At 38.2% G+C, this 10,774-nt stretch overlaps 1 non-coding gene across 1 annotated transcript; it reads right to left on the bottom strand.

The window, feature by feature from the left end:
* Positions 1–7,010: 7,010 nt before the first annotated feature.
* Positions 7,011–7,117, bottom strand: LOC141602878 (small nucleolar RNA R71). The gene has a single exon (XR_012524784.1). It is a non-coding gene; the product is annotated as a small nucleolar RNA R71 (small nucleolar RNA).
* Between the last annotated feature and the right edge of the window lie 3,657 nt (positions 7,118–10,774).

Raw genomic sequence — 10,774 nt, forward strand, 5'->3', positions numbered from 1 at the left:
TCATTATTAAATTCGGATTTAGGTGAAAAATAGGTTAATATGAGATAAATTTCGAATCTGGTCATAGCAATTTAGTATGTTGTCACATGCAATTTTACAAGATGTGTGTAAAATAATAGGCTATAGTGAAATCTTTTTGCATGATTTATGGATTTTTGAAGAAAAATAGCATAAATAGTGACATTATTAGTGAAAAAATTAATAAAACATATTCTATGACTAAAGAAAAACATCATATGTTGCATTTTATTATCTTTTTCAGATCTAAAATTGAAAAAGTTAATGTATATAATTTTTCACATGTTTTTATGATTATTTTAGTTAAAACCGATAAACCGCAACATTGTTTTTTCCGGAAGAATTCGACATTTTTAACCTAAGATTTTGAACATTATGAGTGTCATGGTATTTTTCCTGAATGTTCATGAGTTTAAATTTCAAATTTTGAATTTATTTGAAATTTTGTGATTTATTTGAAGTTTATAGCTTATTTTTGTAATTTTAAGTCCATTAATGAACAAATTTTATAAATATGAGTTAATTATGGTCAAATAATTAGTGAAGACTAAATTTTGAGTCCTAAGAGGTTAGGGTAATTAACTTATGCATAAATATGAATTTATGTAATTTTTGTGATTGTAAAATATTGAAATCACGCAAATCCGTAAAAACCGAGTAATATACGATATTGGCTAATTAAAGGAGATTTAGCATAAAATTGAGCATGTTCATACATATTATAATGCTGCATTTTCTTTATGATTGTCATAATTTTAATTTATGTAATTTTTGAATTATGTAATTTTTACTTAGTATGGCCTTAGATTTTAATTGGTATTTCCCGAAATGTATGGGAATATCGATTCGGTTGTAATTTTATTGTGATCTCGTATCACCGTTTTGTAATTTAATAGATTTATTTTATTTTAGTTACAAATGTATAATAGGAAATTATGTAATTTGCTATGTAATTTAATTTATCTCGGAGTTCCCAAAGACGGATTTCTTCAAGATGGCGATACATAAAGACGGTGTTACCTCGTGATGCGTGCCACAACCGAAGTTCAAGGGACCAATGGAGTTGGTTTCCGAATATGTAATAGTTAAATAGTTTTTCTATTTTAGGAAGGCCATACTAGGATTTATTTTATGTTTGCATTTTATTTATATGTCACATGCATCGCTAAATCGCCATAACTAAAACATGCATCCTCATCTCAACCAGTTTATCGACCGTGTCAATTAGAATTATCGTAGTTCACCGCTTTAGTTCACTTAAAACGTGATAGATAATAAATTGACATGACCTCTCGCTAAAACAATAAATTGAGACATAGCCTTACCAAATAGTAGAAACCATGAAAACCTATTTCGCGAGGGAGTGCACTCGGCCACCCCGGGGTACAAACCTTGTTACGTAGGGGAAGTGGGTGATGAATGTTAATCCACCGAGTTCATGTTAATGAGGGTTTTATCGGCCATACCGTACCCAAGTTGATGTAGATTTGGATCATGGACACATTTATTCGAAATTTGGATTGAACTCAACAAAAGTTTTTCGATAAGGGTTTCATCGGCCATACCGTGCCCTTGTCGGATGTGTTTTGGGCTATAGATAATTATTAGAGTAATTTTATCGACCAAGAGTTCTAAAAGTAGAATCGATTAAAACGTTAATCCACCGAGTTATATTGATAAGGGTTTCATCGGCCATACCGTGCCCAAGTTAATATGAATTTGGATCTTGGAATCATTTATGATAGTTGGGTAGAGGTCACTATATAAATGTTCATATCTTGTTAATATTTTACAAGTATGATTTAAAAAGACAAATGTTAATATTTCCTTTTCCTCCATATTTGTAGTTCATTACAATGAATCCATCAAACGCTACCGCACCGATAACTATTGAGTCTTACCACAATGTTTTTGACGACGTTTGCTCCAACAATGATTTCGATACTACTAGAGAACTTCATTTTGGGATAGGTTCGGATGAAAACCTTAACTTCATCACTTCTTCTAAACCACCTACTACTACTAGACCTCGTGTGAGTCCGTCTCAGGAAGACTACCTCATACAATCTATAGGGTCTTTGTCTCTGGAAGATAAAGATGCCAAAACTAGTGGGAGCTCAAGCAATCAAGTTCTTACTTCTAAGGGCAAAAGGTTCAAGAAGAAGGGAAAAGAAATCAAAAACTTCAAGCAAGTTAATGATGAATGCCATTATTGCTATGGCATGGGACATTGGCTTAGGAATTGTCCCGTATATTTGCGAAATGTAAGGAAAGGAATCATTACTCCAAAAGGTAAAATTCCTAAGGAAATTTATGTTATTGATATAAATTATACTTCCACTACGACATGGGTACTAGATACCGGTTGTGGTTCTCACCTTTGTAATCATTTACAGGGTTTAAGAGATGTGAAGAGGCTTAGCAAGGGAGATGTGGATCTACGCCTTGGAAATGGAGCTCGGGTAGCGGCCGAATCCAAAGGAACTTATGTTTTAGCTTTGCCTAATGGGTTTGAGTTGTATTTACATAATTGTTTTTATGTGCCTACACTCTCTAAAAACATTATTTCGATCGCCATGCTAGACATGGACGGTTTTTGTTTTGTCATTAAGAACAATCGTTGTACTATTTCTAAGAACGACTTGGTTATAGGCCAAGCTTCCTCTATCAATGGCATTTACATTTTAGAGACCTCAAATCCAACTAATGATATCTATAACATTCAATCAAAGAAACTCAAATCAAGTGACCCAAGTGAAGCGTTCATTTGGCATTGTCGATTAGGTCACATAAACGAGAATCGCATCAAAAGATTAATTTCGACTAATGTGATTACACCATTTGATTATCAATCATATGGTACATGCGAATATTGCCTACTTGGCAAGATGACTCGTAATCTTTTTAGTGGTAAAGGGACACGAGCTAGTGAACTATTGGGACTCATACACACCGATGTATGTGGACCAATGAGTATCACCGCTCGTGGTAATTATGACTACTTTATAACCTTCACCGATGACTTGAGTAGACATGGGTATGTCTATTTAATGAAACATAAGAGTGAAGCGTTTGAGAAATTCAAAGAATTTCAAAACAAGGCAGAGAACCAATTAGACAAAAAGATAAAAGCACTACGTTCCGATCGTGGTGGAGAATATCTTAGCCTTGAATTCGATTCACACTTGAAAGGTTGTGGTATTATATCACAACTTTCTCCACCTGGAACACCACAACTCAATGGTGTTGCCGAAAGGAGAAATCGAACTCTACTTGATATGGTTCGATCCATGATGAGTCAAACCGAGTTACCGAACTCGTTTTGGGGATATGCGATTCAAACCGCAATTAGATCTTTGAACAATAGTCCCACTAAATCCACCGAGAAGACTCCATATGAAATGTGGACGGGAAAAGTTCCCAATATATCCTAATTGAGGATTTGGGGATGTGATGCTTACGTCAAAACTAAGAATGACAACAAGCTTGCCCCAAGATCCGAAAAATGCACCTTTGTAGGTTACCCCTCGGATTCTCGAGGATACTACTTCTACAAACCTCAAGAAAACAAAGTGTTTGTGTCTTGCGAGGCTGTCTTCTTAGAAAGTCAATTCATTTCTAAGAGACAGAGTGGGAGAAATTTTGAACTTGACGAAGTTCAAGAGCCACAAACCGAGAAAGAGACGCAAGAAGATGTTCCTTCGTCGTCTAACACGGTTGTACCTCCTCCACTAAGAAGAACGAGTCGAGTAATTCGCCATCCCGATAAATATGTGGGACTTATCGAGGAAGATGGAACACTCGATGTGTTGCTTATGGAAAGTGACGAGCCCGCCACCTACAAGGCCGCAATCTCAAGTCCAAATTCCTCCTTATGGCTTGAAGCCATGAAGTCCGAAATGGATTCTATGCATGAAAACCAAGTTTGGGACTTGGTAGATTTGCCTAAAGGGACAAGACCCCTTCAATGCAAATGGATATTCAAAGTCAAAAATGGCATAGAAGGACATGATGATGTCTACAAAGCTAGGCTAGTGGCAAAAGGATTTACCCAAGTCCAAGGTCTCCATTATAATGAGACCTTCGCCCCCGTAGCCAAGCTAAGATCCATACGGATTTTGTTAGCGACTGCCGCATTTCATGATTATGAAATATGGCAAATGGATGTCAAAACCGCTTTTCTAAATGGGCATTTAGAAGAGGAAGTGTTCATGATACAACCCGAAGGTTTTGTTGATTCTAAAAATCCTAACAAAGTGTGCAAGCTTAAGAGATCCATTTATGGTCTTAAGCAAGCATCTAGAAGTTGGAATCATCGATTCAATCATGTTATAAAGGAAAATGGTTTCACTCGAAGTGTTGAGGAACCATGTTTATACATGAAATTTAGTGGGAGCAATGTTGTGTTCCAAATCTTGTATGTCGATGACATACTACTCATTGGAAATGATATTCCAATGTTGTCTTCTGTTAAGAAGTGGTTAGGTAACCACTTCCAAATGAAGGATTTAGGAGAGGCACAACTGATGTGACCATAATTAGCGCATATTTAGCCCCCGAATTAGCCTTGTTCCCATGCTTTTTAGTGCCTATTTGGGTCATTTCTTATCTTTAGTTCTTTGTTTTGCATATTCTTTGAGATTTTGATCCCTTGGTAGGAAAGGAGTAAGAATCTTGCATTTTCATGGCAAAACGAGGCTAAATTGATTGTATTCAATGACCAAGCATCAAGAAGAGACAAGACTAGAAGGCCTTTGTACATATCATAGTAGAAGAACAATGTTGAGAAAGGATCCTTGCGTCCCCAAGGAGATCCCCAAGGAATTTATGAAGAAAAGGGAAGAAAAGAAGAAGAATTGACGCTGACCAACAATCCGAACGGATTGCAGACAATCCGTCCGTCCAGCCTCAACAATCCGAGCGTCCCTCCTTGGAATCCGCTCGGATTCCCCCTCAACAATCCGAGCGTCCCTCTCCAGAATCCGCTCTGATTGCACCGCCCAAATCCGGCCGTCCCGACTCAAATCCGCCCGGATTCCTGCACAGCATGGATTTCATTCTTCAAGGTACGAAAAGAGAAGCCCTTCTCTCAGAAAATACCGGGTCCTCCTTGCTCAACTTAAAAAGTGTAATTACTAGTTTAGCCCTTAGTTAACCCTAATGCATCCTCCCTAATTTTCACTATAAATACCCCATTAGTCTAATTAGAGGAGCATGTTCTTCTTATCAATAATTAGTGTAGTTAATATCAATTAAATCTCTCTTCAATATTGTAATCAAGTATTAATCAAGTTTTAATCCAAGTTTTAGTTCTTTAATCTCTCTCTTGTTCTTCCTTTATTTTGGGTAATTAGAAGATTATTGGGTTTATTGGGAGATTGACAACCTTCCATCAATCATCAAGTTCTTCTATTATTCTTTGCATTATTATTTTGGAATCATTAGTAGGTATAATCTCTTAATCCCTTTTTAATTATTGCTAATTACTTTCATTTATTCATCATGTTTAGCTTTGTTAGTATGATTGACAACCTTGCTAGCATGATCAACATGATAATGAGTGAGTAGTCTCTTAGCTAGGGTTTAATGGGTGATTAGGGGAAACCAACATGGGGAATGATTCATGCTTAAATCAATATGCTTTCATATCTTATTTGCTTGCTTGTTTTGATCTTAATACATGCACATGTTATATTTGATGAAATGCTAAGCCTATGAATCCTTGCATTTACTATCATCTCCTATCTTTTCAATGAGACTTGTAAGACATAACCCAACTCGAGTCTTGTTAGACCATGCATGTGTTGAGTAGGAAAGATTAAGTCGACTTGTAGGTGTTGTACAATCTAATCGATTCGGCTCCGGGACCCAAACTTTCCTAGGATTGTAAGATATAACCCAACTCAATCCATCACAACAATAATTACTTGCTTATAATTTGAGAACATGTTTGTATGATCATATCCCATGATTCCCCTATGAACCCATGACACCCTAGTGCCTTTAATCAATTGTTTACACCCCTTATTTTATTCATCTTGCTAGTTTATTTTCATTGTTATTCTAGTTTAGTGACCTTCTACATCAACCCAATTTGTGACACCCCTAGACACTACTAGTTACAATAGAATTCTCATTTCAATACCCGTCCCTTGGGATCCGACCTTTACTTGCCTCTTTACTAATTGTAGAGTTGTTTGTGAAGTATAAATTGTGTTTTGTATCGACCATTGACCAACGACCACATATACTTAATTGTGAACACGAAATGGACTCGATCAAAAATGGCGCCGTTGCCGGGGACGGTGTTTAATTGATTTAAGATTTCTTTTTGTTGCTATTAGTTGTGTCTTTCTTCACCTTGGGGAAGTAAAAATCCTCAAGGTTTGTTCTAATTATTTTTGAGTTGTTTGATATTTTGCATGTCTAGAAGGTTACAAGGTGATTTGTTACCTTTTGACCGTGAAATCGAAAGAACCTTGACGAATAATAGGAGACTTGTTAGGAGGAATTTGAGAGGTGTTGGTGAAGTTGTTCAACCCATTAGTGAGTTTGTCAATCCTTTCGCAATAGAAGGAGAAGAGAACCCATTAAACAATACCACACAAAATCCACCTACAATGCCTAAATTCTCGTCACACTCTATACCCACCGAGGAGAATCTACCAAATGGTACTCCTACACCACAACATCTAACCGGAAATTTTATTGCCAAGTCCGCCTTCATCCAATTAGTTGAGAGGAGCCAATTTGGGGGGATGCCAAGTGAAGACCCTCATTCCCATATGGAAACCTTTTGCGACTATTGTGATGCTATCTCTCAAACGGGCGTGACTCAAGACCAAATTAGATGGGTCTTATTTCCTTTTTCCTTAATCGGCACCGCAAAGCAATGGTTGAAGGGCCTTGATAAGGCCACCCTTGGAATAGATTCTTGGAAGAAGTTAGCTCTAGCTTTCTACAAAAAATTCTACCCACCGGAAAATACTAACATGCTAAGAGCTCAAATTACGGGTTTTAACCAAAGGGATGAAGAATCTTTGTATGAAGCTTGGGAGCGGTTCAAAGGTATTTGTCGCTCATGTCCTCACCATGGACTTAGCGAATGGTTTTTGGTACAACAATTTTGGAATGGTTTATATGAAGATTCAAGGAACATTCTCAATATGGGATCAAATGGAATGTTCACCGAAGTTGATGACAATCAAACATGGAACAAGATTGAGGAAATGGCGGTCCATAATTCACAATATAGTAGACCTCGCAAGGCTACTAGAGGAGGAAAGCATGAAGTGGACTCCGTTACTCAATTGGGTGCTCAACTTAGTGCTCACATTGACAAAATCAACTTGAAGTTTGAACAAGCTATGGCTAGACTTGAGGAAAACTCAAAATCATCAAAGCATCATGTCAATGCCATGACGGCATCCTCATCAATCCCAAGTGGGATATGTGAGAATTGTGGAACTTTGGGTCATGACCCAAGTGAGTGTAGGGAAACAACCGAACAAGTTAATGCTTTCCAAGCTTACAAAAGTGGTACCCCTTATTCAAATTTTTACAATGAAAACACCAAGTTCCATCCAAATCTCTCATACAAAAGCCAAAATGTTCAAAACCCTCAAACAACATACACTCCACCACCCATGAGAAACCAAAATCAAAGACCCTTTTACAATCAAAACCAAGGTTACCAAAATCAAAATCCATACAATCACCAAAATGACCAAGGTTTTGATGTCCAAAAAGCGGTCCTCCAAATGCAAAAGAATCAACAAGAATTTTTCACTCAAATGCAAAAAGATAGCCAAGCAAAAGACACCACCATCAACAACATTCTAGCTCACACCAAGATGTTGGAAACACAATTGACTCAACTAGCATCTTCAAGCTCACAAAGACAAAAGGGGCAATTACCACCTCAAAGTAATCCCCCTAGACATGAAACGGTTAGTGCCATTCACTTGAGAAGTGGTACAAGGTATGAGGCACCGAAGAAGCAAGTTGAGGATGAAGTTGTGGAAGCTAGTGAAAAGGAAGAAATTGTGCAAAACTCCAAAGATGGAGAATCATCAAAAGAAGAAAGTTCAAAGAAAAATGAAGACAAGGCCAAAGAGAAGGAGCCCATTGTGATTAGACTTCCTTTTCCAAGTCGTCAAGCCAAGCCCAAATTTGATGATCAACTTGGAAAGTTCATGGAGATTGTGAAGAACTTAGAAGTCTCAATTCCTTTCACGGAATTAATCAATCACGTTCCGGCCTATGCAAAGTATATGAAAGAAATCCTCACAAAGAAGAAGTCGATCCGGAAACTTGAGACTATCGCCTTCACTAAGGTGAGTAGTGCAATACTTCAAGGGAGTTCACCTCCAAAGTTAAAGGATCCGGGAAGCTTCTCAATACCGTGTACCATTGGCGACACAACCATCAACAAAGCCTTATGTGATCTAGGGGCTAGTGTGAGTGTCATGCCGTACTCGGTGAGTAAAAGGTTGGGAATGGGAGAGCTTAAATGCACCAATATCACACTCCAAATGGCCGATAGATCGACGAAGACACCATTAGGGATATGGGAAGATGTCCCCGTGCGAATTGGGAAGTTTTTCATCCCGGTGGACTTTGTCATAGTTGATATGGAGGAAGATTCCAACATTCCAATCATCTTAGGAAGACCTTTCCTACACACCGCGGGTGCGGTGATTGATGTGAAACATGGAGATCTCACTCTAGAAGTGGGAGATGAAAGCATAACTTTTAATCTTGACAAAACCATGAGAGCTCCTCGTTTGCATGAGCCATGTTTCATGATTGATCATTATATCCGGAAGGATGAAAGGAAGAAATCGGAACTCCAATGGAAGAAGAAAGATGAAGATGCTCCATTCAAAGAGCAAGTGAATTATGACAAGGAGAGCTTGCAAGGCTCATCAAAATCAACCAAGGAAGAAGAGGATGGCCTCATTGACCAAGAGAAGAAATTGGGAGAGTTGTCTCCATCTAAGCAAGAGATTTTCAATGATCAACTCAATGAAGTTTGTGGTCTTTGGGACGACGAGTTTGAAGGGATTTTTAATCCCTACATTGGGCATGCCATCGATCATGATCAACAACAAGGGGCACGGTCTATTGAGGACCTCTACCATAATAATGAACAAGCTTTTGATTACTTTTTCAAGGTGTTGAGCAACATCAACAACACCTTGAACATGCCCCCTTGACATCTCATCAAGAATGAGAGTTTGGTGGAGTCCTCCCTAAACCACCACTTGTAAATATTTCTAACTCCCTAACTTACATTTCAATTCTTGTATTGCATTTTTGTCATTTTTGGATTTTTATTTACTTTGATCAAAATAATTGTCATGTAAGAGAGAAGTGAGGGAGGGACTAACGACTTCAATTGATGTGTAGTGCTTTACCTTAGTGTGGGGATGGCAATTGCCTAGGCTATTCATGCCTTAGTAGTGCCCCCACAATGAAGAACACAAGATTTGAAAGAAAGAAAGAAAGAATGAAAAGGGGAATGCGTTTGTGCACGGGTAGAGCTGAATCCGTGTACAACAGGAAAGAATCCGAGCGGATTCCTGAGAATCCGCCCGTCTTCAACAATCCGAGCGTCCTGCTGAGAAGACGTCCGTCCTGACCTGAGCTGAAATTAAAGAATTCTTGACTGTTAAAGAATCCGAGCGGATTTCTGGAAAGACGCCCGTCTCATAGAATCCGTCCGTCTTGTGAAGAAGACGCCCGTCTTTGCAGCTGAAGAAAACAAAGAAATTTCTCTGGACTGAAATTCGTCCGTCCTGCAGCAAATTCGCCCGTCCCAACACAGAATAATCCGAGCGGATTCCCCAGAATCCGCCCGTCTTTAGGCGAGCTTCTGAAAATTTTGAAGCTGCAGAATCCGCACGGATTGGGCCTAATCCGCACGGATTGCCCCTGCGTTTTCGAAAATTTCGACTTCTTTAAATACCCTCCCACCTTCATTCATTCCTTCATTCATTCATAAACACTACCCACAACATCAAAACCCTCATCCTCTCCATCACAAAAACAAAAACCCTCAACAAAATCCACCAGAATCAAATCAAACCATCCTTCAAACAACAAATCAATCACTCCATCTTCAATAAAAATCAAAACCAAGAACAAAATCTTCAACCTTTGAGTCGATTTTTGATTTCATAAAGGCAAAGCCTTTCACCTTCAAATCGATTTGGGCATCCTACAAATTGAAGATTTTTGATTCTTTTCTTGGTTTGTTCATTAAATGGCAAGGACAAAGGGAGCAACAAAGGCACCAAAGGCAAAGGCTCTCTCTCAAAGGCAAAAAGCTCTCCAAACAAAGAAAGCTTTGGCAATGGTGGTATCAACACCAAACTTGGAAGTGCAACAACAACAACAAACTTCTATGGGAGCATCACCTTCTACTCCGTGTCGATCAACTCTTGCATTATCCTGGAGTAACTTTTATTTCCGATACCCATAGAAATACATTTGTCAAGTTTGCTACGAAATCAATTCAATCCACCAAATTCATATGTAAAGATGCCTTGGAGAAATTGGGTGTTCTTGAACAAACAAAAGCCTTTTTCAATGCCATGGGTTTGAAGAAATTGTTTGAAACAAAGGAATCGACATACCCCTCCCTTGTCTTGGAATTTTTAAGTTCTTTGAAAGTCACCAAAGTTGAGGATATGGAAAATCTTGAGTTTCGTCTAGCTAACATTAGTAGACGCATTACCTTTAAGGAATTAGG

The sequence above is a fragment of the Silene latifolia genome, chromosome 9 (assembly GCF_048544455.1).
Source record: "Silene latifolia isolate original U9 population chromosome 9, ASM4854445v1, whole genome shotgun sequence".
Classification (NCBI taxonomy): Eukaryota; Viridiplantae; Streptophyta; class Magnoliopsida; order Caryophyllales; family Caryophyllaceae; genus Silene; species Silene latifolia.